This window comes from Lagopus leucura, unplaced genomic scaffold (genome assembly GCF_019238085.1).
Source record: "Lagopus leucura isolate 7727_CA_CO unplaced genomic scaffold, USGS_WTPT01 Super-Scaffold_100001, whole genome shotgun sequence".
Taxonomy (NCBI): domain Eukaryota; kingdom Metazoa; phylum Chordata; class Aves; order Galliformes; family Phasianidae; genus Lagopus; species Lagopus leucura.
In genome coordinates, this window is record NW_024962262.1 from 80,098,812 (window position 1) to 80,125,830 (window position 27,019).

Consider the following 27,019-nt stretch of genomic DNA (forward strand, 5'->3'; position numbering starts at 1 on the left):
AAAGCTTGTCGCACTTGAATTGTGGAATTGCACTGTTTCCTGGCCAGGGCAGCTGGCATTCCAGACCTATACAATGTGCTATGCAAAGCATTTGTGGCAATGAACCTCTGGAAAACCTTGATGTTTCAAAGGTTCCTCTATAAGGAATGAAAAATTGCACACCCTCATAGCCCTGCCTTTCTTCAAGGAGCATCTTAGGCTCCTGCCTAAGAGAAGGCAAAATGTCTCAGCTCAGGGAAGAGGCTGGAGTGGCTCAGCAATGCCATTCATTGCCCACTGCTGCTTTTCTTCAGGTCTCCTTAGTGCTGCCAGACTCTTTTGAGATGCCCTGGTGTAATGGCTGAAGGCATACCCTGACCCACAGAAGCACCTGCTCTACACCATTGAGTGGCTGTTAGCTCCCAATTCCAATCCTTCAGTGTTTGAGAAAGTAAATCAGGAACTTAATAATGGAGCTTATATATGTTCTGTAACAATCCAAATTAAAAAATCTGTCCGGGAAAGCCACCACTGTCTTTGCTTATTAAACTCCATTCTAGATTCAGTTTCAGTAACTCAAGCCATCTCTCATTAATCTAAAAATAATCCCAGGCACAGATGTAAATAGGCAATTTCTGCTATTCTTCAACACTAACATTCAGACACATTACTGAGTCTGATACGTCAACAGGGATTAGCTGGAAGCAACTTTGCCTTAAAATTCTCTCTCCTAATACCACAGGGACAATATGAATTTGTTCCTCACAAACCATTTTGTATATATCAGTTCTACAAAAATGTTCTTGTGCCCACATAAAACCTGAAAGTTGTTATCTTACTGCCCATCTCACAGTAGCACAGACTATTTCACACACTTAACAGGCTTTAATCTGCAAAGCCTCTAAAACAGAAGATGCCCGCAAAAGCAGACACAGTTTGCAGCTGCTGCAGTGATTCTGTCATCAGAAGCATTCTAAGTAGCAAGAATGCAAAGATTTTGAGAAATCTATGGTTTCTGCATGACCACTGGTTGAAACATTCGTGAGATAAAGGTATTCCAGGACGAGAATCTGCAATTATGAAAAAGTGGAAAATTCCGGATATAGAAATAACCACATTGCTTAGTACATGTTTTCATGTCCCAATAAACAAAAAATAATAATTACTGATTTTTAGACATACGTTGTCTGAAAAGAAACACACTCAAAGTTCCAATGGGTATTTGTAGCAGAAAAAAGGTTTTGCTAAAAAAGATAGAACAGTAAAAAAAAAACACTGCAATTTTCACTGGTATATATATATGTATTTGTTAAAATCTGAGGTTTAATTCAAAATTCCAGCTTATGTAAAAAAGACAAGATAATTTGTCTTTTTTAAAAAATTTACCTTTCTTTAAGTACATACCTGCAAAAGTAAAACAAATTCTCATAAAGAGATAGTCAAGAGAGGGAGCAGCTAGAAAAGTTTTTCCTGCTTTCTTTCCGGAAAACATCTTGGGAATCTGCTACTTCTGCTCTTTTCCTAAAGAGAACAAGGTTACAATTTCTCCTACAATGAAGCCTCAGATATTGCCCCTTCCTCTTTATTTATCAAGCTGAAGGCATTCGGGCAGGTTGTTTCCCGCCTTCGCAGAATACTCTTCACGATTCTCCCAAGCATGATCAGTTCCATGCCATGTATAATATCTGATCTGAAAAACCTCAATGCTCCTTAAAATTATTTTTAAAATATTTCAGATAAATGACAGACTGAGATTCAAATAAATAAATAAATAAATAAATAGGAGGATGGCTTATATGTGAAGTAAACATGATTACTGCTTAAAATTATATATATATATATTTCTAGTCAACAAGCCTGACATGCACAGATTCAACTTGAATGCAACTTGACATAGAAAGTCAGAAGGCGTAGGTATACCTATAATCCTTATCGCTGAATACTGAATACTGAATAAACTAAATTTCAGTTGCAGGTACAAGTCAGGCATAGTATAATTCTTCTACAGCTTCTTTCCCACAAAACAAACAAACAAACAAGAAAGACTCCCACAAATTCTAATTAGAATGTATTAGAGAAAACTGTCAAAACAGCTTGGCTAAGACTTTGCACGCATGATTTGAGTGAGGCTTAACAGTGTTTTATGCTACTGAAAAACAGGCTTGGGATAAAATCTTCGTTTAGTCTGTAAATATCAAATGCATCACATTTAACATTAACTGAAGCACATCTGAATATGAAAGCAAGAGAATACAATGAACCCTCAGAATGTGTGGGCTGATATGAAATGAAAGAGAAGGTTTATATCCCAGTTCTGCGGAGTACAATCATGATTTGCTTTAGTTGTATGAATGGTCCCACGGGCTTTTAAAAAATTTCTCCGTATCTACTGCATATAACATATGCAAAGATTTTATAGTTCAGTGATTGGGATCTTAAATTCACTCAAAATGCTTGAAATGTGTCTTCATTCTCTAAACTTCTCATCTACACAGCAGCATGGGACAAAGTCACTTTTAGAATGTTTTCCTTCACAGTTTGATTCTGCTTTTTTCATGAAGTGTATTTCTTGGCTTGAGACGCTTTTCTGTTTCAGAGGCATTTAAAAATCCCATATCTCTGAGAAGGAAAGAAAATGGAAAAGGAAAGTATAATAGAATGAAAAAGGTGAAGCAAAATCTGTGTTGTATAAAAAATAAACGTTAGCAATTTTCTGTCTGTAGGATTTCTTAGAGGAAAAAGGAGAGCAGCTGCTCTGTAGCCTCTCATCGCCCAGCCTGAACATGCACTTTGGTTACTGCAATCCAAGTGCAATCTGGCACTTACTTTTGTTGAACTTCATACAGGGGGTGATTGCCCTGCCCTCTAATTTGTCAAGATCTCTCTGTAAGGCCACTGGAGGATATCCCCCCAGTTTAGTGTTGCTCACAAACTTATTCAATGTGTACTCAAGTCCTGTTATTAATGAAAAAATTCAAGAGAATGGAGCCCTGCAGAGCCCCAGCACTGACTGGAAACCAGTCAATGCACCTTCATTTACTACAACCCTTTGAAGCTGACCTGCCAGACAATTGCTCACTCAACGCATTTGTTTTTGTCTATCTGTATGCTGAACATCTTGTCCAGAAGGACACTGTAAGAAGCAGTATTGAAAACTTTGCTGAAATTTAGGAATATTATGTCAACTTACTTGCTTTGCTTGGTCAGGTAGGTGGAAAACCTTGTCATAAAAGGGCTTTTCCCTAGTGAAGCTATGCTGGCTGTGAACAGTGACTACTAAGACAATGTTTGTTAGCTTCCAATTGACTGAGGCCTCTCCAGATTCCGGAGACCGCTGAAAAATAGTTGGGAGAGGTCTCATGATGACATCAGATAGCTCTTTGACTACCCTAAGACTAATCCTATCACGCCCTATAGACTTGTATGCATACAGCTGGAACAGCAAATCCCACCCAAATTCAGGATTTATTGTTCCCACTATCACAGTCCTATTATAGTGTGAACTATTTCCCAGTCGTGAAGAGGCAGCATTCTGCTGTGTGCAGGTGCCAAGGTGTTGGCAGGTGCTGGCAGTGGAGGGCTAAAGGGCTGCCTGGTGCCTGACTTATCTGGCTCCAATGGCCGCAGCACAAAACAGGGCCAAGCCCAGCAGCCACCCTGGGGACATCCTGGGGAGAGCAGAAAGCACTGCATTGAGAGAGGAGAAAAAGGGTCAGAGAGTGTTTGACAGCAGAGATAACACCAAGACTGGGGGATGTGGTGTTTCACATGGACCATATAATTACACTGCAACCCTTGGAACACCCATGCAGGGAGAGATTTATTCTGAAGCATGGTAGCCTTCGGAAAGCACCAACAGTAGAGCAGGAGAAAAGTGTGAGGAGGCAGAAAGAAGCTGTGAAAGACTGGGCACAGCCCCTTTCCCCATCCTCTTGCATTGCTTGACAGGAGGAGATGGAGGAGTTGGAGATAAAGGAGTGAAGTTGAGGCCTGGAAAAGGAGGGGTAGCAGAGCAGGGTGTTTCAGAGGTTGTTGTTGTTTTTTTTTTTTCTGTTTCCAAACTTATTTTTAACTGACAATATATATTATATACATTTTCCCCAAGCTGAATCTCTTTTTAGTCATGATGCTAGTGATCTCCTTGTTTTAATCTTTACTCAGGAGCATTTCCTTAGTACCTGCGCTGTTGAGGAGGGGGAGTGGGAGGGCAGCCAGCCAAGATCAACCCACAACCTCCTGGGTACAGTCAGCTCAGTTTAACTATTGATTTCAGTTCTGAGCTTAAATCAAGTCTAAAACATAGCAAAATTGACCTAGGATAGGGGGAAATATTTGGATTAGTATTTAAATGGAGTTACACACAGCCTTTTTTGAAAAAAACTAACAACAAAAAGGAAATCATCATTCTGACAATCTGTAAGATTAAAACTGATAAGTGTTATGCTGAACATAATGGATGATTATGTATCAAAGCAATACTACTTTCAGATGACAATTACAGAGTAATGTGTCTGGATATGGATGTTTTCTTTTGCAAACAAATCTAGTTCAAAGTTTTTACTGTATGGCTGAAATTGATTCGGTGAGTAAAAAAAAATCTTTTTATTTGAATTGAGTTCTAATTTGTTTCAAAATGGAATTGCTTATATTAACAGTTTTAGATTGAATGACGCAGCTTTCAAATATTGCACTTCAGAAGAAAATGAAGTTCCTACTTCTGGAAAATACTTTTATAATGTACAACATTGTGAAGGAGAAAGCTGTATGAAAATACATCCTTAATGGAGACTAGAGTAGAAGCACTTCGACTGTGTTGAGCGTATAAAGTTCTTTTGACCTGGTCCATTATGAACTCATAAAACATTGATTGTTTTAGAACTTGGATATCTTAAAGCACAATGAAGTAGCTGGTTTGGGCCTCTTAATTTTAGTAATAATAGCCGTGTGTTACTATATAGCTTACATTAAAACTGTTGAAGGCATACAACAGAATTTATAGATAACCTTGAAGACAAAATCCAGACAAGTTGTTTTCTGGAGAGTGCAAATAGAGTTTTGTAGGGTCTGAATCCTTGAAGATGCTAAAAATGGGGGAAAGCACCCCAGTTCCCTTGCATCACTCAAGTAAGGTATCTGCCTAGATACCAGACACCCTCTATAACAAAGCAGATTAAGAACTGAATGAAATGCTGAAAATGGAAGAGTTGTGCCATTCTTTCCCTGCTGTTTTCTGTCTTTCTGCAAACTCTTATCTCCCCTTCAAGGCTATCTTCTTCTGGATTGTCTCACTTCTCTTTCTCATTTGAATACCAGACACATATAAATTTATAATAATGTTTATCTTTTCTCTGTATAAAAGAATTAGGAGTAATATCCACAAAGTTACTGGTTGAAGAAAAGATGTGGCTTTTTATGTCAATCAGGAAGTCAGATGCATTGATACTTCTGCCAGCAAAAAGACTTTGTTTTAATATTAACTTACCATTTTTCATCAGAGATGGAAAGAGGAAAGGAAGAGGGAAAGGTAACTAGAACATGATAACTATTGTAAAATCCAATGTTTCTCTTCATTCTATGAACCCAGAAGTGAGGAAGAGGAAGAAGTACATAAGAAAAGTCATCAGCCAAATATCAGTATTATCACCAGCCCTTCTATAGTCTATTAATCAGTAAGTCAGCTACAAATTTCCATGTGTGCAATAAATCACTAGATCATGTTTAATGATTTCTGATGTTTTTATATCACTGCAAGGAACAACTGTGTTGTCCCAATTATCATTTCTCTTTTTCTTATATTTGTGGAAAAAGAAATAAAACAAATCCATAGAGATTTCCTTACTTTTTTTTTTTAAATTATTATTCTTATTTTTTATCAATTATGCTTTCTGTGCAGGCTGGCATTCTCTAGAGAGATAATATTTTCTGCTCTTCAACTTGCATTATGAATTTTGCAGAATTTATTTTCATAATAATTCATACTATTTTCTTAAAAGGATGTAGTAGCATGGTACATAGACATACTATATATGTGTGTGTGTATGTGTATATATATATATAGATATATACATGCATGGATGGTACACAGTCACACAAAGGAATACACATGCAGGCCTTGAAGTGCAGTGTTATCAGAGGCAATTTCAAGTGCAAATAGAACCCCCGTGGGAAGCATGGACAGAAATGACCAGCCCTGCATGCAAAATGAAATTAAAGACACAAATGCAGAAAAGCTTTCCCAAAACAATGAACTATAAATGAGCTCGCTATGCCTGACAAATGAAATGAAGTTAAGATAATTATGACAAATTCATACCAACCTTCATTTGCATACATTCTAGGAGTGGATATAATAATCGTTAATGAAAACAGCAGTTAAAATGACCTTAACATGGTTGCCTGCCCAGAGTCTAACCAAACAGTGAATTAATATGTAACAACGATGACTAAATGGATTATTTAAATCTTCTCGTCTTAGAAAGAAATTACAAATTCAAAGTAATCATGGATGAATTTAATAATTCATTCTGTGAATTTTGAATGTGTTCATTTTTGCAAGCTACATAAGAAATAAAATTATGGTCATCAGAATCATCATGGTATTAATTATAGTTGTTGTGATATCACCTAATGAACAGCCGTGTGTGACTGCCTTTGTGTTAGGCAGTATGTAAACTTCTAGAAGTAATTGCACCTGTCCAATAGGCCTTCTGTCAACATTAATGTTGTAGATATAGGGTAAGGGAAGTAGGGATTCCCCTCACCCCATGTCCATAATTTCTAGTAGTGAAATGGTATCATATGTAATCCAAGGTTTGTCTGCTATAGTGTAGGCATTTCTCCACTTTTTTTTTTTTTCTTCTTAGCAAAGGTAAAGGAAGGGGTAGAGAAGCAGTGGAAAACTTGACAGAGGGATGGAAAGTGAAATGGATGGGAAAAGACAGTGGTAAAAAAACAAGGAAGTAGGGAAGACAATGTGAGATACATTCTGCATCTCAGATGAAAAGGAAGAAGAGAAGGGCTGGAAAGAAGTGGTCAAAAACACTGTCAAGGAAGAAGTCAGGACTGTTCAGAGACTGATTAGTGAAAAATTAATGTCTGAAACATCTCATCCTTTTTTTTCCTCTTCCAAGGAAAGTCCTAAGGTCCTAAGACTTAGATAAGAATCCTTTATATGATCACATCCTGCAGTTAATGATCATAGGCTTCATTCTAATAGTGCGGATTCCTGAAGGCTTCTATATAGCCAGCAGGAGAAACTAATGCTCAGTAGATCCAATAATAATATTATTATTATTAATAATAATAGAGGCCACATTCCCTTCTTGGAGATTCTTCACAGCAGAAATGAATCTGAATTCTCTTGGCTACGTTTTAATATCTGAATCTTTAATAGACTTTGAAAACTGTCTTTTTGGGGATATTTCTTGCCTTCTAACTGTCTTACATATCACAGTTTTTGCTCAAGATTTTTAGTTTGTCATCCCATTGATGTTTTCTCTTTTTTTCTTTAGCAGTGTATCCCTGTCATTACAGCAGAATTGTCAAGTATATACAGTAAAACATTTCCAGCCAGGAGAAGAAACAAGCCTCTAAAGAGCAGATATGAAGTGAACACATTTTTTTGGTCAGTAACTGTCATTTCTTTGGAACACTTCTGTGACTTGAGGAATTAGTCTGAGCTGCTAATCACAGGCTATGAGTGACTTCATAGATGACTCCTGCATTGAGAGTTTCCAGCATTCCCAATAAGCAGCTTTCACTATGGCTTGCCATCTCATACAGCAAATTTTCTTAGCTATACGAGACAGAAGAGACAGTGTCAGCAATTAAGTTCCTTTTTTTTTTTTTTTTTTCCCTCGTTTTAATTGAAGAAGTTAATGCATTTCCTTCCCTATTCTCATGGGTTTCCCTATTCAAAATATTGCTCTGTCTCATCCTTATTTATGAAACCATTGATTAATGCAAATAAAGGATTATATAATTGAGTTATATTGGTCTATGTGAGATTCCCAAAGTCAGCAAACACTGAATTTAAAAGAAGGCTTAATTCTCAATGTTTTGTAAATTGTGTTGCTGCAAAGTATTTTATTATCAAAATTCAATTTGTCTAGCTCAAGAAAAAATATCTTGGCATTTCATGACTTTGCAATTTTAGACAGTTTAGGTCACTATTGAGTATTTAATACATTTCAGCACTTTTCCACCACCAATCACTATGTATGAAAAGTAGGGTTTGAAATGGATTAAGCAAGAAAGAACATCAATCTGGAAGAAAAATATCAGGAGAGCCAGTATTTAATAAATACATGAACACAACATTCATGAGTTTGACACATTTAAAAGGAAAGCAAGATTTTCTTAAACATATACACCAAGCCAAATCCACTCTAGAAAAACTACCCACTTTTGGACCGATCCCATGGAGCTGTATTTTCCAGCAAGAGTATTTAAATGCACAAGTAAGATAGTCTGATGTTCGGAAGCATTCTTCTAACTCAGCATTTCCTCTTCTTAACACTTGTGAACTATCATCAAAGCTAAAATCACGTTAACTTTACTTAAACATGTACATGGCTGCATTATTTCAGCTATCAAGCTTAACGCTGTAAGTACGCTACTGATCTTCATCTCTTCAGGCAGCTAGTGACACAAGTTCCAGATTTTATCTGTACTGTCAAAATTTTACATGGTCTGGTTGTTTTTAGACATTCTTCTCTGGAAATACATTGGGTACAAAATCCTGAAAGCTTTTTTAGTATCTAGAAGAACAGCCAAGGTAAGTGGATGTGTGCTGGAAAATATTAAATTCAAAAGTGTAATAAGAAGACAGAAATACAATTTTACTAAGTACACGAAGAAGAGGAAAAAATATTAGAGATGTCAGCATCACCAAATTTCTGGTATTTTTGAAATACCTGGCTCTTTTTTAACAGCCGGAGCTTTAGAACCTGTGTGTTTGTATAATCAAAATTGACTATATATTCATCTCTTGAAGTTTTGGAATAAAATGTCATCATGTAACTATAAGTCTCAAAACCAGGAAAGTAAAATGTGTGATAGATTTTTTTCCCCCTCCCCACCCTTTAATATTGCATAAGACCTTGCAACTTCAAGATGCTTCTGTACTTGGGAAGAGGATTTCTTTAATGTTAGGAATTAGAAGTCCTGGAATAAAGCTCCTCTGTTTTAAAGCTAAATATAAATGCTACGCAATTGGAATTCCAAAATAAACAAAGAAAGTGTGGACCAATTTCTCAAAATAATTTATCTTACATTATGGCAAATACTCTCTTTCTTGATACAATGCAGAAGAGCACCCAATAGCCACTGACTTCCATTGTCTATCTGGGCTTGAATGTTCTGAACTCTCTCTGCAAAAGCACTGCCCCGTAGATTACAAGGAAATATTCTTGAAAGATCCTCAATAAAGTCTGTGCAGCTGTTTAATTGCTCATTCACTGGCACAGAAAAAGCCCAGTGTCAAAAAATTCCATTTGAAATGGAAACCTCAAAATATTCTAAATCAGATGATAATTGTCTTTACTGATGCTTGAAAGTGCAATAATTTTTATCCAGACAACAATGACATTATGCAAAATAACATGAATTTGGGAGTCCTTGAGACGAGGAATTACATGAATGTGTAAAGCTACAAGAACTGTTAGAAATGCACATGCACCATCATCTCACACCACAAATAGGAGTCAGAATGACAATATCATAAATTAAAACAACCCTCAAGCTAAAACTAACAGCCAGGAAATGAGAAACAGATTTAAAACAGAGAACAGAAACCAGAAAGCATGACCACTAATGAGATTCTGCACAGCACTTACAGTAACAAAGAATGTGACAAACAATAGCAGAGATACAGTATTAATAAGAAAATACAAATTATATTCCTTATTTATGCTCCCTTTCAAATTTCATAGTGCCAGCAGCCTAGCACCTAGAAGGCAAAAAGGGATACATGTTCAATAATCTCTTTCTTTAGGAGGGTGGACAGCTGGGACTGGCCTGACAATCAAACTGCAATCCATCTCACATCTGGAAAGTCAGGAAAAGGTACAAAACAAGAAAAAAAGCAACAAAAGAAAACAACAGAAATAGTCCCATGCAACTTGATATAGCCTGTCGAATTAAAATATTATTAATATGCACAAACTAATGCCCAGCCAGTACAAGAATAATGACTTCAACCATGACTGCAACTGCCAATTTAGTGTACATACACTGCAGGCCAGTACAGTGTCATATTCATTTCCTCTTTCCCCAGTGCTCCTAATATTGTAGGGAAGGTTCCCACATTTCTTTTCAAGATTTCTGACCAGATAATGGAAACTCAGGAAAACAGATGCGTCTGGGAAACCTCAAAGCAATTGCACATACGAAATACAGATAACCTGCTTTTGAGACAAGTCAGGCCTAGACTACATGTTCAATTAAGTCAAAAGATTCTGGAGCCCAGGAGGCTGTGAGTACATGTACAGATCACCATTTCAGCACATGCACTGTAAGGCCAGTACATCCTGAACGTTGTGTACATGTGTGTCTTTACTGCACAAATGCCTTGGATACATACAGAGCTGTGACATCCTTGCAGTTGTTAGGCTGCTGGAAATCCACAAGTCCTAAGCAAGAGGCCGTGTACAGGGGAATCTGGTCATGCAGGTGGCCAGAAGTGATAACTTCACAGTTCACTGCCACTTTGTTAGCTACTCTGTTAAACTTAAACCCATTACTTGGTTTCCTTTCTCCACTGGCTCAAGAGAACAGTTTATTCTTTCCCTGTTTGCGGTGATCATTTTATGTATTTGTATTTTATGTATTATGTATCTTCACTTCTTTCGCCTTCTAAACAAGTCCTGGAATTAACACTGAACTCCAGGTGAGACTTCAAGCAGTACTCACTGAAGTCAAAGATTACTTGCCAGCACTGTTTCTTTTTTTCGCATATCATGAAGTGATGCTCACTTTTCAGAGAAAAAGCCTATAGACTGATAGTAGATGACAGAAAATGAAGTTCTCTAATGTGTTATTGCTGCCACATTTTGTCTGTGCTGGGCCTTGCAATTAAATCTTTGTGCTTTGTCTTTGTGTGTATGAAAACAACAGCATAAACAGAGTTATATTCACTACAAAGATTGCCTCCTACTCAGAAGGAATTAAAAGAATTTGCTTTACTTTGCAGATGTTGCATTTTGGTTGCCTATTCCACAACAAAAAATATTTTGTTGCTGTCATATTACTGAAGAATGAGCAGAGCTGCAGCTGTTCTGTCTAGAGTAATGTGCAGTATATCCTTTTTCTACTGCAGTAGGGTGCCTCCAGGGGACACTGCCTGCTCTCTGGTATGTCTCCACAGGAAGGAAAAATACTTGTCTGTGTGTATTAGTGTATGGAAGTGCAATGCATACAAGTTTCTAGATAGCAATGCAACATCTGTGTCTCCTATATGCCTTGGAGTTGAAAGAACTTCCTAAATCAAAATGTCTCTTGTCTGCGCTTAGCTGGGACTTCTTTCTCTCACTTCCTCCTCGCCTTCTCAAGGCATCAGCTTGTATGGCAGTGGGCGCATAGCCTGAGCAGCCTGCTATGAGTTTAGAGATTGCTCAGTCAACACTAACCCAGATATGTCACATGAAAGGGCTCATTCCCCGTCCTCCAGTTAGCATATCCTCCTCATTGTGAGGCCTCCAGGATTTTTCTAACTTTCATTTTTTGGCTAAACTAATACAGTGGGGTCAGCACGTCTTCTGATGGCAACTCTTTACTAGAATCTGTGTCAGAGCATTCGTGTACCTTTTTAGCTGTAGCACTGAATGGGGCCCTATCTGAAGATAGGTACAGCAGAGCTGTGTGTATCTCCTTGGGAATGTCCAGCTGGCCAATTATATCCCAAACTGATTTCTGCAGTGATGCCTTCAAGAGCCTGTCCCACAGTGCCCAATAAAAGAAAATAATTATTTTCAGTCCTCATTGAATTGGGTAAAAGGGAAGTAGAGAAAAAAAAAAAAAAAAAGTTAATAAAAAGATAAGGGAGTTGCAAAGAATATGGAAAGGAACAAAGGATGAAGAAGCTACTAATCATCTACAGAAAAGTCTAGAAGGGGAACACTACCCACCTGTAAAGAGAACATAGGTAGCGAGTGCCCTCTTCATGTAAAAAGATAAAAAGATCTGTTACTTTTGCATGAATATTTATGCTTGGATTTTGGGCGAAAGCTGTTCACTAATGTGATTCACCAAAAGCAGGTAGCACCTGACAAATATCATTTCGAAGAACCTTTGGAAATTTTAGCCAGTATGGCATTTTTTAAGATCGGAATATGGGGTACTTGTGGTTAGCAGTGCTATAGTGAAATTGGATTTTGGCTAACCTTCAAATACTGTGGCAGTACTTCTTGAATTCCCCATGGAACCAGTGAGGAGAAGGCAAACTCCTCTAGCTGGTAAATTGAAGAACCTGAATTAGACTCCCATTCAGACTAATACATTTACACCAGAAATGAAAATGTCAGAAAGAAAAAAAACAAACACCTCAGTCTCTTTGGGAGGAAAAAAAGCCAGGGTCAATATATGCATGCAGTATGCAGTGATGATCAGGAAAAACAGATGGACAATTTCACTTGGCATTGATCTTCTTTGGTACTTCCTCCTGTTATGGCTAGGTCTATCTCCATTAGCACAATCCAAAATTGGCCATGACAAGAAGGCATTACTTTCCTTTCAAAAACATACAAATTACATTTCCATCCACAGACTTCTCATCTTGACTTCATTCCTGAACTTAACGGGCATCAAATCTAGCTGTCTTTGAAGGCTTCAAGTTTTAGGGTTTTCAATTTAGCACATCCAAAGCTGATGTATGCATTAGAAGCTTTTGAACTAGGTATTTTCCCAGGATAAAGTTATCCTCATGTATTGGAGTTCCACACAGATAATCCTGTTTTCTGATACATGAATCAGAACAAAATATATTTTTACAAAATCCTGTGAAATTCTGAGTCTTACAACAAAGGCTGTCCAGAACACAAAAATGGACATCAGGGCTGTGGGAGAGAGCTGATCAGCTGGCTGATCACTGCTACTCAATAACTAAATTTATTTAGCATTCTTAAAGCAACAGCTGTTGATCGTGACTTGGTGAAACTTGTTCCTGCATAGTGATTTCTATTTACTCCCAGCAAAATGGTCCCACAGACAAAGTATTCAAAGGAGGAAATTTTATCCTTATTTAATATCAGCATTCCCATAATATCCCAGCACCCAGACTGTGTCTTTTGGCATGGTGACGAGTGAAGGATCATATAAATTTAATAACCCCATAGCAGAGGTTTTGTGTTTTGAAAGAACACACAGCTTTTATGTATAAAATCTATACCAGAAGTGCTATTTTGCTGAGGTGTTTGTAGTTGAACCTAGCATGTTAGGCAAAGCTTGATTACATCGTGCCCTTTCTTCATAAATGGTGGTCTTTACTACATTCTCCCTCTTTTCTGCATGCCTGCTGGTACTTTTTGCTGTCTTTATTAGGACCGATGGAAGTCTGTGCAGGGAGGACTCCAGCAAGAGGGGGCACATATATTTGTGGGTATTTATTTCTGTGGCATATCTTTCCAATCTGTTGGAAAGCTAGACTGGGCCCTCTCTCAAAATGTATTGTTTTGTGATCAAATAAATCCATAGTCTGGGTTACTCTGCTACCCAGCCACAGATGGCTTTTCTGGTTGTCAACTTCTATAAACTCTTTTGACAAGTACTCTTCTGAGTTAGCTTTAGTATTTAGACAGATAAAGATGCTGCTTCCCATGAGGAAACACATACACATGCACTTTTCAAGTATACATTTTAAAAATAGCTTTTTGCAATACTTTTGCAGTGCTTTGACCCCCTATGTTTTAGTCAGCTTTCTGTTTTCCTCAACTTGGGTCTGATTATTTTGCTTTAATGATCACTGTTCCTGTCTTGGTTTCAACTGGGACAGAATTTCTTTCTTTAGAGTGTCTGATACGATGTTACATTTTGGTTCTAGGAAAAAAAACAATGCTGATAACACACTCATGTTTATAGTTACCACTAAGCAGTGTTGTACAGAGTCAAAAACAGTGAAGGGCACAAACAGCTGGGAGGGGACAGAATTAGAACAGCTGACTTAAACTAGCAAAAAGGATATTTCATACCATATCACACCAAGAGGTGGGAATTTTGAAGGGGGTGGGAATTCATCTTGCTCACTTCCCTGCTCAGGGAACAAGCTGGGCATTGGTCAAGGGGTGGTGAGCAATTGCTTATGCATCACTTATTATATACATTCACATATATAAGTACATATATATTTGTCATAATTTTTACCCTTTTCCTTTTCTCTATCTTAGTAAATAGTTTTATTTCAACCCACGAGTTATACTTTGTTTTTTTCAGCTCCCTCCCCCATCCTAAGGGGTAGGAAAGGAGTGAGCGAAGGACTGTGTAATGCTCAGCCACCTGCTGGATTATATTACAGCAGTTTCAGAGCTTTCTTTTCAGTTCTCCTTGCTACTTGAGGCTCTTCTTTAGGATGAGGTTGTTTTATCCTCTTAACAATTCCTCGTGTATAGTGCTAACCTCAAAAAAATACTTGATTTTATTGGTAAAAACTGTGATATTTCTATACTAAGCTGCGGACACTGGAGTTTTCTACTCTGCAATGTGAATATCTATTCCTGTTCTGCTCCTTGGTTTCAGACAACAAAAACATGAGAATATTAATTGTATTTTCATGTGATTTCTCTCTGTCACTTCGTTCCAATGTTTCAGACATTAGTCTCTAAGACCATATGTTCCAGAGCATAAATACCTTAATTAGGATATTGGCTCTAAACAATCCCTAAATAGTTTCAAGAGATCAGAACAGGCTTGTTTGGTTAGTTTTTGTTTTTTGTTTTTGAAGATCAGCAGAAGTTCAAGTATATAGCTAAAGGTTTGAGGTTTTAGTTTTATCATTAAAAAATACTTAGATTACATGTTCTTGAAGATTTTATTTAAGGCACTACTTGCAATCTATTGGCATAAGACTGAATGAAAGAACTTGCTCAGAGAAGGTACTACTTAGTGCCTTAAGTCTTGAGTTTTCCAAAGTATGCTTATTCAGAATCAAGTCTGAGAGAAACAGTCATTGCCATATTAGAACGTGGTTTCTTTCTAAATTTAATGTTTTACTTCATACAGTATTTACCATTTTTTCCCCTTTTATTATCCAGGTCACCTATAGTTTCATTATTAGTTCTGGTTGAGAAAGAAGATTGAAATGCCATAAAATAGATTTTTTCTTTAACTGTAGTACTGGTGCAAGACCTGCAGCAAGTTCTCAGACATTACTGGAAAAAAAAGGAAGATGAAGTGTGTCCAGGTAAGGTTGACTACATGTAAATGTGAATATAAATGTGAATAGGGACTGACATATTGGATGCTGAAGGGCTTAAATATGGGATTTGTCCTCTGCACAATTTAGAAGAAACTACAACCATTTTCACCAACTCTCTACTAAGAAGACAGTGGAGCAGACTTTTTTCTCAGTTAGATACTCAGAATGATGATGATGATGATGATGATTACTATTACTATTATAATATTTTTACAAACATAACAAAAGTAAAATCACAGAAATTTAAATAGGGAAAGTGAAATAAATAAATGCCAGGAAAAAATGACACTGCAAATGGGCCACATGGTCCAAATCAAGTATGCAGTCTAAATTGATCTGTTCTGTAATCAATTGATCAAACTGGTGATTCAGATCAAGTGTGGTCTGATGCACCCGTACTCAAAGCTGATTATGAGATTTACTTTGATAAGTCAAAGCTCACCAGCATATTAACACACAATTTATTGCTATATATTATATTCTTTAAATGCTTCCTCATTATACAATAATGTGTTTGCAACAACAAAGACAACATTCTTAAATGCAAGATGTTTTAGGAAATTTTGCCTTATTTTTTTATTTTTAAGTATGACACTGAATCAATTGGAAGGCCTAAGACTCATAACCACCAGCTGTTTTCCTAAAGATAATACTTTCTAGCTATTTGATGACCCTAGAATTTTCAGTTGAGTTTCTTCGTGTGTAGTCACACACTGCAGTTTATATGACCCAAGAAGGAAAAAGCAATTCATGTGAATCCTTTTGTGAGCTGAAGAATTTAATAATGCCCTGTGGCATTCTGCCCAATATGCTTTTTTTTCCAGAGCCATCTGCTACCTATAGCTCAATAGAGAGCATGACTTGGCTACAAGAAAGATATTTTGCACAGAGATGTGCTCATCCAGTATTTATTGGCTGTCCCAAGGTCCATTTCAGGAGCTTACATTTTTTAATACATTCACCACATCATTTTCTTGGGGGAGCTGGCTGGCTGAATGTTTTTTTAGGCACTGCATCAAAATTAAACAACCAAGAGAAAACACCAGCAACCTACAGAGCTTTAAACAAGATTTGACAGGGGAAGAAGCTGTACTTCTGTGTGACAAAGAAGAGTCAGGGAACACTGTCACTTTATGAAGCAGCAGAAAAAGCCTTGAATTTTTCACCAGGAATTTGGAAGGATTCCTTCAATAAGGTAACATAGCCAGTAGCTCAGCTGAAGTGCCTGTACACCAATGAACACAACAAGGGAAATAAGCAGGAGGCAGAGGGAGACATGGTGTAACTAAAAAGCTATGACTTAGTTGCTATCAGGAAAACAGGGTGGATGTACCACACAACTGGAATACTATGATTGAGGGCAACAAGCTTTTTAGAAGAAATAGGCAGAGCAGGAGAGGCAAATGAGCTGCCTTCTTTCTTAAAAAAAATGGATAGATTCTGAGAAGCTACCTCTAAAAAACAGCCGTGATCAGGTTGAGACCTTGTGGGTTAAAATCAGAGACTGGACAGAGAAAAGACATCTGGTGTTTGAGCTCTACTACAGGCCGCCTGATCAAGGGGAGCCTGTTGACAAGGCCATCTTTCATCAGCCACAGGAGAAATTGTGCTTAGGGATAAAGGAATAGAACAGAGCTGGCAGCTCTTTAAGGACACCTTTGTGAGAACGTTAGAGTTCTCCATTCTGCCATCATAAGAAATCAAGCAGAAGAGGCAGGAAATGCATGGCACGGCTTAACAAGGACCTGCAGGTCAAACAGTGAGAAAAGAAGGACATGACAGTGGAAGCAAGGAAGTGTGACCCAGAAAGAATATAGGGAGGCTGTCTGGATGTTCAGAAATAGGATCAGGAAAGGCAAGGCACACATGGAACTGAACTTGGTCATGGATGTGAAAAATAATAAGAAAGAGTTCAGGTACATTGGTCAGAAAGGCCAAGGAGTGTGTACCTCCTCTGATAAATGAGAAGGGAGAAATGGCTACCACAGACATGGAGAATGCTGATGTATTCAAGAAGCTCTTAACCTCAGTCTTCACTGGCACTCAGGCTTCCCATGTATCACATCCTTGAACCTCTAGATGGAGACTGGGGGAGCAAAATCCCTCCTACTGTAAGCAAACAGAAAGTTCAAGACCACCTGATGGGACTGACTGTGTCCAAGTCCATGGGGCTTGTTGATATGCATTTCAGTGTCCTGAAGGAACTGGCTGATGTAGTTATCATGTTACTTTCCATCATATTCAAAAAGTTATGTCTGTCAGGCAAGGAACTCAGTAACTGGAAAAAGGGAAAGAAACAACTCACATTTTTTAAAAAGGAAGATCCAGAAAACTACAGGCCGGTGGGCATCAATTCTATGCCTGAGAAAATCATGGAAAAGACCTTCCTGGAAGCTATGTTAAGGCACATGCAAGACATATAAGGCACATGCAATGTTATCTGTGACAGCCAACATGGCTTCACCAAGCGCAGATATTGCCTAACCAATCTGGTGGCCTTCTGTATGGAATAATGGCATAGGTGAACCAAGGAAGGGCAACTGATGTCCTCTGTCTAGACTTGTGCAAGGCCTGTGACATGGTCCTGCACCACACCCTTATCTCTAAATCAGGGAAGTACAGATTTGAAGACTGGACTGTTCAGTGGATAAACAATTGGTTAGATGGTCACAGCCAGAGGCTTGTGGAGTCTTGCTTAATGAAACTGATCTAATTCTGTGATCAAGTGACCTTCCTGGTGGATGAGGGAAAGGCTGTCAACATAATTTACCTAGATTTTAGCAAAGCTTTTGACACTGTCTCCTGCAGTATTCTCCTGGAGAAAAAGGCAGACCATGACTTAGGCAGGTATGGTCTTTGCTGGGTAAAGAACTGGCTGGATGGCCAGGCCCAGAGAGTGGTGATGAATGGAGTTACATCCATCTCATGACTGGTCACATATGGTGTTCTCCAAGGGTTGGTACTAGGGCCTATCCTGTTTAATATCTTTATTGTTGACCTGGATGAGAGGATTGAGTGCATCCTCAGTAAGTTTGCAGATGACATCAAGTTGGGAGGACGTGTCGATCTGTCTGGAGGTAGGAAGGCCCTTCAGGGGGATCTGCACAGGTTGAATAGCTGGGCTGAGGCCAACTGAGATGAAGTTCAACAAGACCTACTGCTGAGTCCTTCACTTTGGCCAAAACCCCAGGCAACGCTACAGGCATGGGGCACAGTAGCTGGAAGACTGTGTGGAGGGAATGGACCTGGGGATGTTGGTCAATGCTTGGCTGAACATGCGCCAGCAGCGTGCTCAGATGTCCAAGATGGCCAATGGCATCCTGGCTTGTATCAGAAATAGTGCTGCCAGCTGGAGCAAGGAGGTGATCATCCCTCTGTATTCAGCCCTGATGATGATGTCCCTTGAGTACTGTGTTCAGTTTTGGGCTCCTAATTATAAGAAAGACATTGAGGCCCTGGAGTGTGTCCAGAGGAGGGCAACAAAGCTGATGAGGGACCTGGAGCACAAGTCTTAGAGGAGCAGCTGAGGGAGCTAGGATTGTTCAGTCTGGAGAAGAGGAGGCTTAGGGTAGACCTTGTAGCTCCTTACAACTACTTGAAAGGAGGCTGTAGTGAGTTGGGGCTCGGCCTCTTCCCCCAGGTAACAGTGACAGAATAAGAGGGGATGGCCTCAAATTACACCAAGAAAAAAATTTGTTCTCCAAAAGGTGCTGGGATGAACTGTGCAGGGAGGTAATTGAGTCACTATCTCTGGAGGTGTTCAAGGAACATTTAGATGTGGTACTAAGGGACATGGTTTGGTGGGAACATATTGGTGGTAGGAGTGGATGATCTTAGAGGTATTTTCCAGCATTGATGATTCTATGATTCTATGACAGAGTGGAGCAATTGCTAAGTACTTGTTTTGAACACCATTGCAGAACTCACTAACATTAGTATTTGCATAAAGTATGCAGAAAGTAAAAGCACACATCCTGTAGATTTGTCTTACAGGCATCTGACATACAATCAGTCATATTATGCTGGAATGGTGGCCAAAACAGGTTTGTGAAATACTTAAATAAAACAAATGCCACAAAATGCCTCACTCCCTCATTTTCCCCTGAACTTAAGATGTGATTGTTCTAATTGGTTGGTGTCAGATAAAAGAATCAAGGTCAATGTCCAGAACTCTATTGCAGAATTTCATAACAGATTTCATAACTGTTTGTATCTGTCTCAGACACCAAATCCTTAAAAAATAAATATCCCTTCTTATATCCTATGTTATTAAATTCCAGTTCACCAAATGACTGCACTATGCCATTTTTCACTACCCTCAAAAGAGCTTGTGTAAAAAGCGCTGCATCAAAGCTACTGCAGATCTTCACCACCTTTCATCTTGCTCATCTGCCCATTCGACTAAGTACAAGTTATCATCTGGCTAAGATGTTAGTAATTTCGGAGCTGGAATTGCTGAATTAGCAGCTGCTTTCCTGCCAAGGTGTCACCCTTCACTGCCCTGAGCTTTACTGCTTTTACCTCCTCTCTTCCTGGTTTCAGCAGTGAGAGACAGCTGGATATCAAGAACCAAATCTCTATGCCAGTTCATGGGTTTTCACCAGACTAGCAAGAATTGCCATGCTGAGAAGAATAAAATAAACTACAACAAATAGCTGTGCTGTCTTGCTGAGAAATGCTGTTGAGGTAGCCCTGCTTTCCCTGACCAACAGTGGCAGAAGATATCAGTTTTTGCCAGGCTCTTGCATAGATAGAGGAATAAGCATGTTCACAGTTGCTCTTACTGCTGGTGTTTCACCCCCTTCCCCAGCAACTATGCATTTTTACCAATGAGGAAAACACTCACCTTTCTTTTGTATGTCCTATTCTTGACACCATCTCCTGGTCCATGTAATTGCAATTTTAACACTGGTGATTTCTGGGCTCAGTTAATGTGTTGTGGTTCTATTCAGTAATACCTTTGAACACTGTAGATTTGGTTGGCACCACACCTTAGTCCCACCAGAGGGTTGCACGTAAATGAGCAATCCACACCCAGTGTTATGTTCAAGCCTTACATGAGAAAAGAGAAAATGATGTCAGAAATCACTTTTTCTTAGATATCTGAATACCTGAGTGGGCCAGCTGTCTGATATCCTAAGAGCAATGAGGCCTGCATTGAAAAGCACAGTCAGCAGGTGTCATTCTGGAGTAAACCTGCAAATGTCTTGCAAAATGTACTTCCCTTGGTATCCCCTGCTTTAAAATTGGGTTGTAGTGCAGACACATCAGTTTTGATTTGAAGCAAGTACAGGTATTGATAAATGAGAGGAATCAGCGTATGGGACAAAAATGGAGACTGACTCCAGTGGGTATATGCACTATCTGTAGCTGTATATTCAGCAATAATTTATAAGAATCCTCCAAGAACGGAATTGTGATCTAATCTTTTAGACCTATTTTGCCTTTCTAATTCTAGGAAAATAAAATATTAGGAAATATCATTGGATTTTTCTTCTTTGCTAATGTGTTCCTTTCTGGTTAGCCAAATTTTTTAGGACAGGCGACAGACTGAACTGTCTGATATTTAAATCATTACAGGAGACTGTGAAGCATAATAGTTCTAATGGGCAATAGGAATGAACATGGAGGGCTGGGAGAATTGATTAGCTGGTGGGATACCAGTAAATACAAAGTGCTTAATCACTGGCAGGCTCGGCACCTTGATCTCCCAGTCAATAGCACTTGCAGGTTCAGAGCACACAGAGAAGCTCTGGGTTTAAAGAGAACATAAAAGGTACTTTCTTTTCTTTGTTATTTTTACAGTGCGCTTCAGTTGTGCATCCCATTCATCGTAGCAGTCCAAAAGCTTTTACAATTTTGTAAATGAAGAAAGCACTTCACCCATTTCAGGGAGAAAATATACCAGCTGTTCTGTGTCTGAGAGCAGTGGAGGTTTGGGAATAAAAAGAGTACCATATCTCATTGTAGCACTGTGATTTGAGGAAAAGGGATTTAGGTTGCACTTTTAAACTTACATAAGTACTTAATCAAGACAGATTCTAATTACCCATATCCTGGCAGAATCCTACAAAGTTTTTAAATGGAATGGGACCAACATCTACTGTGAAAGATAGCACCTTTAACTTCCCTCATCACCTTTGGCAGGCAGAAGATCAGTAAAATTTGCAACTGACTTCGGGAGGAGTGAGCCAGAAAAAGGCACAGTTTCATTCTCTTTTGAGCTAGAGAGGGGAAAAAATAAAACTGGAAACATATACAAGACTTATATTTCAGTCAGAAGCCGCTGAACTGTTCCTCCTGCGAACTGATAACTGAGAATACTGAGAATGATAATAGAAGTAGCCTGACTTTATCATCTGTACAGAATTTCTGTGTATGTCTGAAAATAGAAGTAAAATCAAGTATGGTCCAAAATAAATTCTCAACATACCCCTGCATACTTTGGTCATTCAGTTAATAGAAAACTTGGACACAGGTCAACTCAGGACAGTCTTGAAAACCATAAATCCCAGCTGACATTGTGCTAGCTTAAATCTCGACGTTTCTTTTCATACCTGTAAATGCCATTTGCTAACTTCAGGGCAGGAAAAAATAAAAATGAAGCAATATCACACTCTACTATTCAGGCTGTTGTTCCACTAGAAAACAGATTTCTTATATTTCTGTGATAGTTTTTCTTTTCTTTTTCAGTACACCTTTGTTCTTTCCTTATCATGTGTTATTATGCTTTTTTTGGCATGCAGCAAGCAGCTTACCATATTAATTGAACGATATTTGCAGATTTAAACTGGCTCCCTGCTGGCACATCTGATCTTGTGCTGCTGTTTGTGCTAGCGAGGATGAGAGGGTGGGAGACAAAGAACTGCAGCCATATTGCCACTGGGCTGCACGGAGCTGCTCAGAAATTGGGAACTTGGATAAAGAGCCTGTCCTGTCCTAAGTCACCCTGTGTGTCTAAACACTGCTTCTCAGCGCTGATAGCCAGAGAGCTCAGGGAGACTTCAATAGCAACAAATGAACACTCCTCAGAGGCTGGAAAGCACCAGAAGTGATACTTTTCTCTCTCAACTTTCCTTTTTATGTTTTCTTTTTGGCCTTGGGATAGGTCTTTGGTCTAGGCTGCGTCCTGCAGCAGTTCTCCTGTTGTCTCCCAGCTGTGCTGACCTCACAAACATTCACAAACGTGCCCTTACAAACATTTACCAAACATTTTCTGTCTCTTCTGCATAAATCTATATAACTATATTCAATTGCTACCTATGGAGAAAAAGCTGCACTGCTGCCTGAGTTGCTTGTGGTGTTCCCAGAGTCTTTGGAGCGTTGAGAGCCCATCTGATATCTGCAGAAGTCATAGAACGAACAAAAGGAGTGACTGAAAACAAACAGCCAAAAAGGCTGAATTTAGGGATAACAACGGGGGAAAATGTGAAAGACAAGTACATTATCTTACCATGGAAACTATTGGTCCTACATATAGATAAAAGTCTGTCAGATTTTCCTTTTTAAATCCCTTATTTGCAGGGATTTATAACTCAGCTGTAGAAGTCTCTCCAGACGAAAGCACAGCTTATGAGGTCTCAGGAAAAAAGCTTTAAAAATGTATTTAAATATTTCATTTCTAAGTATAAGATTATAAATGTTAACTACTTTTAAGAGCTGCGTAAATAAATGCTGAAGCAGTTTAGCAAATCCCTTGAGTTTACGTCACTTTTTTTTGGCACATTATTTTAAAATGTGCTGTATCATCTCTGCAAGTAATTCCGTGTCCTTAGGCTCTTCACAAATTCAAAGCTCAAAATGCAGCAGAGGATGTTTCTGATGAAGTAGGCTGGGCCTAGACAAGCAGCCATATTTTTCTTGGATGGGGTTGCACATTTCTTGAAGATGAAAGAGGGAGATAAAACTCACTGAGGTTCCTTTGCCACTATCAGGGTGCATCTGGGCAAGGACAATGCTCAGGCCATCAAATCTGCACTCTTTCCTTGAAGTGGGAGTGCCTACTCCCTGACTGGATAAAAACAATGTCCAGAACAGGGCTCTGCTTGCAAGTGATCAGACTCCATATCTAAAACTTGCTGCCTGCAAATATTTTGCAATATTTCCATAAAAATTAATGTTTCTGCAAATATTCCCACCCTAGGACTCTTTCAATTGGCTACTTATAAGTAGTAAACACAAAGGGGACATTATAGCAGAGCAAATACAGGTGGCATCTATTTGCAAACATGCTGTCTACAGTGGGTCCACTCTTCTGATCTCAAAGGTTCATAACTGTACTTTGCTCAATTTTTGCAGTCTTTTTTCTTTTTCTTTTTCACCTCCTTACTCTACATGCTGAGCAAGTGATGTCTGTGTGAAAATATTTGTGTTTCTGTAAAATTCACCATGCTCACCAGCAGGTTTAAAGATTCACTGGCACAGCTGAAAGCAATAAGCATAGAAACGATTACTGAGGCACAGCATCTAGATTTTTGCTGGTCACCAAACAGAATGAAACATTTCTAAAACCTTGAAACACACATACTAGACTACAAATCCAAGACATTTTTTTCTTCATTTTTTACAAAACTGAGAATGAAAACAGATGGATGAAGGAAAGTAGTGTTTTTCCTTCAGGATTTTCTTTCTTTTAATCTAGCCTTCTACTGACATATGAACCTCAGTAAGACCTAAGTAATAATAAGAAAAATGTAGATTTGTATTCTTAATGCAATGGTATAAGGTGCTCTGATATCATATAGTCATATAATCTTTAGAGTTGGAAGGAACTTTTAAGACCATCTGGTCCAACTCCCCTGCAATGAACAGGGACAGCTACTACTGGCATCTAGGTAATGAGAGAAAGAGGGAAGTGCTTTCTGCACTTTGGAAATGGTTTGGAAGCACTGAACTTTCCATGAGTTTCATCTTCAAATACTGTTTGATTCTGTCCACATTTGAAGCATCCAGCTGCAGCATGATAGGTGTTCCTTTGTTGATGGATATGTGCCAAGGCCTATGGAATAGGGAAAAATTGCTCTATGCAATGCATACTTTGGCACACAGGGCTTCTAAACATGTCACAGCAATTAAAAAAAGGGAAAGAAACTGCACTGAACTGGCAGATGTCACTGGTTCACTGCTTGTGCTAGCCAGGATTTGTTCTGGGAGGGTGAGCGGGGGATCAAAGGGTTGCTGTTGGCGGTGGGTGTCCCTGTGCAGTGCAGTGCAGTGCCAGAACCCAGTGGCCAAACGGGGTGGTGGTGGGAATGAGGCTTTTGTTAGTTAATGTTCTTTTCTTCTTTTCTCCTGGGCTCTGAGGGATGGGAAAGGAAGGTTAAGTGAAGTCATACTTCATTTATTTTTAACGCCATTTCTGTTCCCAAAGTGATCTTGCAGATCACTTTTGTAGATTTCTCCACACACACACACACACACAAAAAAAAAAAAAAAAAAAAGCTGGAAAATGTAATTCACGATACTTGCACATTTGTGTAGAGGTGCTGGATTCAACTTCACTCTTTTCAAAACTCACTTATAGCAGGACGGGTGAGACCTTCTCTAAATGTCAAGTTTACTGATGTTAGAAACCTGTTTTCAGAAAAGCAGCCTTCAGTCCCTTGTAGGAGAAGGGGAAATTAAATATATATTGTTTTAAGCTTGTACCATGCTGCAAATATGCCATGTCCAAGGTGGGTGCAAGTTTGGGGGTGCAACATAATACCAGAAAAGTTTAGTTGCTGTTTTAAATCCAAAAGATGTTTTAATTACATCGATAAAATCCTGTCTTATAAATTCACCTCTCCTTTCCCCACCAGCTCCATCCCTTTTGCCAACTGTAGAAATTACATATAAAGGAGCACATATGACTGTACAAGGCATAATACCTAGCTATAGCAGATAGCTTCAGATAAATGCATGCCTTTTCTCTCAGCATTAAGGCTGTACAATTTTAAGTTGGTTCTAAAGACCAACTTAAAAAATTGGAGAGATGAAATAAAATTTAAATTCTTTACATTTGCTGTTTTGTCACAAGTTAAGTATCATGTACACTATAAGTAATCTAAATCACTGCATGTAGATATTCTAAAACTCACAGCAACATAAAATGACAGTAATCTGATTGGCAGCATGCGTTTGAATGTTATTTGTACTGTGAAAATAAAACATGAAAATCTGTGATTGATTGTGTGTGTGCATGTGTGCATGCTCGATACATGAATAGCACTAAATCTCAAGAGTAAAAAAAACTGCTATTCACAATATTGGTCATCCAGCTTTACCAGAATGTAATTGGCCCTCTGGGAATATGACACAGTGTAACAAGTAAAACATACAGAACAACAGAAAATGAGCAGAGAAAGTTTAAAAAAGAAAAAAAAAGAAAAAAAAAAAGCAATTATAGTATTTAAAAATGACAGTTTTTGAAGCCACTTTTTCTCCTTTTGATAAATACAGAAAATGAAATTTCAAATGTATTTATTATTAACACTGCTATTAGAGAAAAACAAATCTAAACTAAACTAAAGGATGAAGCTTGTCCACAGATAGTCCAATGTGTCTGAAAAGCTAGCTTTTGAAAATGAATTTCAATTAAAATTTTGCAACAGTAATGAAATCAAAACCATGTCAGTAGCCCAGCTTGTTACGCTTGGTGTTTCAGCAGATGCTTAAGGATTGCATGTAAGACAGCAGGTGAATTTTTACGTTCTTAAACAAGCATGTGAGTGATTCAGGGTGACAATGCCCTCGGTCATCTTGGAGATATTGAAAGACCAGACTGAAAGATGATTTTGCTTAATATTTTGGGGCAGGTGGATTTCAGAAAGGGATGAGAGGCAGTGTGACAGGAAATAACCAATCTGTTCCACAGTTCCATTCCTGACATTCTCATTCCTGGGCTTTTACAAAGATGATACATTTGTGGTGGTGGCATGCATTTTAAAATAATAGCGTAGTCCATGAAAGTAACTGTTTGTGCTCGCTAAAGTTCATAATTAAGTTAATGACAAGGGGCAAGGTAAGTGAAGTCATGGAGTGATAGGAAGTGGTAAGATGCATCTGAATTGTGGACGAGTGACATTCACTGCAGACACAGCATCCTGGTCATCCAACAGCTACCGAGTGTTTTTCATATGCATGTCAAAGCAGGCAGATCTGAATTAGAGATTTAAGGGAGAGCTATATGTTACCTGTGGTGACTTTCCCTTTCCTTGAACAAGATGAAGTCTTTCAGGGATCAAGAATAGCTGAGGGACACCAGGGCTGGGAGAACCAATCTGAACAAGAGAGAAGGGCAAGACTAGGAGAAAAGCAAAGAGAATTGTGAGAGAAAGAGATACAGGTTGGAAACAAGAGCTATAAATAGGGAAAACAGCAGCAAAAGGGAAGATGAGCAGAGCAGGATGGATCTGCAGAGCACACTACTGGAACAGAATAGCCAGGTCTCAAAATACTTACTGTTTAAAATGACACTATAGCTGGTTCAAATAGTAACACTGTAAGCAGTAAGTCTGAAAGTCTCTGCCTTGTTCATGACAGGTGAGAGTACAGTAAAAAAAAAAAAAAGTAAACTTTTTTCCCCCTTTTTTCACATTTGAGATACTTAAAAGTACTTAAGGGGATTCCCATTGCAGTTGATATGTCAGAGAC